This window comes from Homarus americanus, unplaced genomic scaffold (assembly GCF_018991925.1).
Source record: "Homarus americanus isolate GMGI-L3 unplaced genomic scaffold, GMGI_Hamer_2.0 scaffold6819, whole genome shotgun sequence".
NCBI classification, from domain to species: Eukaryota; Metazoa; Arthropoda; class Malacostraca; order Decapoda; family Nephropidae; genus Homarus; species Homarus americanus.
Window position 1 is genome coordinate 8,348 of NW_024722870.1, and position 5,295 is coordinate 13,642.

General features: G+C 39.9%; 1 long non-coding RNA gene across 1 annotated transcript; it reads right to left on the reverse strand.

Annotated features, from left to right (window-relative positions):
* Positions 1–461: 461 nt before the first annotated feature.
* LOC121863171 lies at positions 462–4,495 on the reverse strand. Its single transcript, XR_006088351.1, has 5 exons — positions 4,336–4,495; positions 4,053–4,136; positions 2,564–2,723; positions 1,627–1,764; positions 462–1,047 (listed from the first exon to the last, which is right to left on the reverse strand). It is a non-coding gene; the product is annotated as an uncharacterized LOC121863171 (long non-coding RNA).
* Between the last annotated feature and the right edge of the window lie 800 nt (positions 4,496–5,295).

The window sequence follows — 5,295 nt, forward strand, 5'->3', positions numbered from 1 at the left end:
TTCTTATTTTACCGCCAAAAAAAAAAAATACTGACGCACTGGTAAATTTCTGTTGGCTTGTACTGAACTTCACACAGGCGATGGTGGTGTCCTATCTACTTACCCATAGAATCATATCTGGTAATTTTTAAGTCGTTATAACTATTATATTTACCAAGAATTCCACACTAGTGCACAATAACACATTAAACCAAGCTGATTGACCCTCCTAAGGAGATACGTTATTGCTAATTGTTTATTTACGATAATCTGTGTGTTGTACTTTCTTGGAGGAGCTACTGTCTTTTAAATGTTGTTCTTAGATGTTAACTACGACCTTCAACTACGACAGGTCTTTAAGCGAGTAAGGTTTAGTAATATACGCAAATCAAACAACAAGAAAAAAAATTTGTACCTCTTATAACTAGCAAATATATGACCTTATTTCCTGATGCTTCACACTTTGGATTATAAGAAAACAATTCTGCTATTCCAATTTATTCGATTAGATACCGTAGGACTGAGCCGTACTGTCTCAGTCTAAAGCGTATGGTGGTTAAGTAATCATACGCACATGTCACTACTTTTATGTTGGATATACGAAAATACAGTTCAGTAAAAGTCAAATGTTAGTCGCCTTAAAATTACTGATGGTAAATTTGCCTCACCAGACGACTGTGTTCTGTAAGACATGATAGTACTATATGCTAATGATAAAGAATCAGTAGAGACGATAAAGTAATCTTGGCAGACTTAAAAGCAAGAGTCTAAAGAACATTTGTATAATCATATATTGAAACATTAATAAAAATTATTATACAATAAGAAATTCTTGTTACTGAAGGCGGCGTCAGTGCCTGAAATCTTCACTTAATTAAACTAGTATAAACAATACTCTATTAATAAACTAATTTTATTGGATTAAAGTAAAAAAATGAAAAAAATGCATTTGCTCTGTAAATAACCAAGGTATACTTTGTTAATGCCCCTGGCAAGTTAAATCAGGGATGACGTCTCTACTCCGTGGCTGGTCTTCCTCAGGAGTCTTAAGATGTACAGTAACTCGGCCTGTTAAAGACGGAGAACATGTAAGATACATTTAAATAATAATAATACAACTGCAATAACATTTCTAAAAACGGACCACTGAAGGATTAAACATTTAATGCTACCTGGGGTTAAGGTTAGGTTAGGTTAGGTTAGGTTGGTTAGGCTAGGCTAGGCTAGGCTAGGCTAGGTTAGGTTATGTTATGTTATGTTACGGTGTTTAATCATTAAATCATATAAGTTGGAGCCCATTTCTCGAGTGATCGTAAAAAGTTGTTAATTTAATTATTACTCTCCTGCAAAACGTGGAGTTGATATCCCCCTCCCCCGACCTATAATATTGGTAGTGATAACAAACCTAAACTATCCTGCCATACAATGTACAGTATTATTAAGGTTTGGGATGTGCCATGTCCATTCCCTTCATACCATCACATTTGACCTGAAAACATGAAGCCTGTGAATATTCAGTGTATCTTCTTGTTTTAAGTTAACTGTTATTTAGATCCGTAAAAAAAAATATAAACAGATGTATGGGTGGAAACATGCGATATCCTGCCTAAAGCTTTACTTGATAAAATAAAGAAAAATTCTACTTACAAACAGCCAGGTATTGGGATAAAGGAAACCGTTGCTGACCAGCCATTCAGCAAGTTAGATTTTGTCTGGAAATAAAGTATTATCTCGTTGGTAACAGAGACGAACGTGTCTCCTGGAGAGATATCCTTGTCGCAGTACCTGTCACGGGGAGATAAGACCATTGTCATAAACTGTGCTAACCCAAAGATAAACTGGGTTATTTCCACAATAATATTTCTACTAGACATTAAAATTGACGTTTACAATGATACGCTATCAAATGATACTACGTTAGTGGACAGCTGTTAATGAGATCAGGTACGTGACAAAACCAGAAGGCATTAAAACCAAATTGGCCCTCGTTGATGAGAGAAAACTGTTAAGACTAAAGAAAATAATCTTAACGAAATCTGTACAAAGAAGTTTACATCCCTGGATCTGCAGGGTAAAAAAAACGGAATATAGACGACTTTAGTTTGTTGCAAAATCAGAAAATAGTCAATCACACAATGGGTATATATCTGTACCTCAACCACTGGACGCATCTAGGACCCAAACTCTCATGACCTCAGGCAAGTGTCACACTTTCCTTTGTATCAAACGATATCCGAACGTGACCTACAAATTAACTTGCCCATCGAGATCACCTGGACCCGAGCAGGCGTCTCCTTACCTTTGGCCTATCCTGTCTCTCACTGCACTATTAAGCTACTGTCTCTCGCATTCAAACTCGATAATATAAATACGACTATTATTGTGATAACTTTCTCAATGCTTCTGTATTTCAGAACACTGCTCCCTTACTACACCACCCTCATCTCCACCTCAGCAACCAGACTACCACCACACTCATCTCCCCCTCAGCAACCACCAGCCACCACAGTCCTCATCTCCCCCTCAACACTCACACCCCTACCACCACACCCCTCACACCACTATCACCACACACAATACTTACACGTCGCCGTACTCCTGACCATTAACCCTTATCTCGAGAATATCTACATAGCAGCAGGCTTGATTACAGCTGTAGGTCATGGGATACAGGTGGAAGAAATTGAACTTCAGCATGGGAAGGTAACAATCTGGCGCCCGGATTATTTTAGTGCATTTTTCATCTGTGGAGACGAGTTGATCAGTGATTAGATAGATAGATATATTTTTTTTTACGGGGAATAGCCCACCCGGGCACAGGTCATCGACCCACAACGGGGCCTAGGAGGTGAAAAAATAAGAGTAAAAATAGAAAAGAAAAAAATATGTTAATCTACACCACGAAGAAGCCGGAAAACCAGATTTTTGAAGTGAGACAGATTGTCTGAGTATGTTTCCAGCTTGGCTGTGTGAGGAAAGAAGGGTGTACTATAACGGGTTATTCTAGTGTGACCGACATCCACAGAGAAATGGTGGGCACCGCGGGCAAGAAGAGTGTTTAGATCCCACGGCCTTACCGGCGGTACACAGGATGCCAAATCCACCGAACATTGCCCATTGAAGTACCTGTAAAAGAGAGAGAGTGAAGCAACATTGCGGTGAAGTGAAAGGAAAGAAAGATTATCAACTAAAGGGGGAGAGCCACCCCAGATATGAGAGCAGCACTCCAAGTTAGGACGAATGAATCCCTTGTATACTTTAAGCAACTGCTCAGGTGTGAAGTAACTACGGCATTTTTACAGCATTCCCAGCTTTCGGGAGGCAGCTTTAGCAATGTTGAGGATGTGTGGCTTCCATGACATTACAGGAAATGGTGAGGCCTAGCATATCTATTGTAGAATTTGGCAGAATGATTGCGTCCTGTGATGTAATTGGTGGGAGATCATCTAAATTGAAAAGTGTAATTGATAAATACTAAGTTTTATTACTATTGATGTATGTTATGATATCATCTCTAGAAACAGATCTAGTCTGATAATTAGGGGAAGTGGAAAATATGAAGAAGAGTAAAGCATTAGTCGTAGTGTGAAGTAAATCATTGATAAAAAGATGGAAGAGAGTTCCAGAAAACAGAACCCTGCGGGACACCACTATTGGGAGAGAAAGATCGAGAGATTTATCCCTCGACAACAACTGTCATGGATTGGTTCTCAAGGAAGCTATGAATTAGAGAAAAAAGTGGTGGGGGGGGGGGGACCATAAGAGGAAAAATTTAGAAAGCAAAGACTTGTGCCATACTCTGTCATATGTTTATGTCCTCTGTTTATTATTTCAACTGTTTGTTTATTCATGTGTTAATGTGTGTCCGTACAGATGTATGTTAATAAGTATACATGCGTGTGAGTGTGACTTTATAGACCTAAGTATTTATAAACATTTGTATATTTTAAACTATTTTACACAGGGTGTCTATAATTTTCTGTTACACCTCACAGTATATAACAGATAAAGCAGAACAGGACATTGTGGAAATCCTGTGTTTCTATTTTTCACAGCGATTTATTGTGTCTTACTCTTTGGGTACGGGTCAGGGAAGTTAGGTGAGGTGATGATGCCCGGTTGAGTCACCACTTCTGTACAGGGCGATAAGAGTCCATCTGCAAGGCAAAACATGCTGTAGTTAGACACATACCTATCTTTAAATATATTGTAGCTAAAGCCACCATCTCTGGGTTAGGTTGATGATTTGTACTGTATGTGTGTTCTATGACTGCCTAACTGTCGAGTACAATAATGATAAAAGCTTAAATGAGACCACAACGAAAATATTCGACTGGCTACTGATTACTAGCTTACCGTAGTACCCGCCAATGATGGTCTCACAATAGTTGCCAGTTGTGCCCGGGCGACACACACACGTACAGCTGCTTCCTATGTAGCCGTCGTTGTTACACGGATCGGAGTTAAAGTCACAAGCAGTCAACCATTTGCCTGTACAAAGAGAGAGGAGCTAACTGAGTTCAAATCCCGGTGTCATGGGATATCCCCCCCCCCTGCTCCATATAGTTCCCCGAAGGCACTTCTGCGCATGCACAAGTTTGGAGCATACATTTTATCTGCATGAAATAGTTCTCTCCGTGATATAACTCCCAGCATCAAGTGGCAGTATTAGAATATTGTATCTTTACTGCCGTAAGAAATATCATAAGTAATGCGCATTACTCACACCATTATGTCAAGGGTTCGACCCTCGGCCCGGACACACGTGAGAAGGGTGTTATCCTGTGTGTTCCCACTAAACGCCACATGTTTCTCGGTCTCCACCTCTATTAACACTGGATAGACCGCCCAAACGGCGAGTAAGCTGATAAGTGGCGAGTATGATGTGAAAAAAAAAATTGAAAGGCTTTGGCAGTGATAACTAAGTGCTTACCTTCAGGCTCAAAATTCTTCGCATACTTACAAAATCCACTCCACTGATTCTTAGAGAAGTGTTTCCTAGCTAGAATTGGTAAGATGCTACTCCGACCACATAGTTGGCTCGGGCAATCCCCATTGGAGGTTCACGGCGCTTAAGAAGCACGATGAAATAGGCTTTGTGTGGAATATAACAAAGCCTAAAATATGTTTTGTTGTCCTTGTGGCTTGGTGGTAGCGATCCCTGCTCACACACATAGGTCCAGGGTTCGATTCCCGACAAGAGAGACAGATCCACAATGGAAACGTGGATAAGATAAATCTTGATAAAATCACGCAGGAAAAGGGGAAGCAATGGGGCACCTTAACTTTCGTTTTTATTCTAGAGATCTTCAGAGG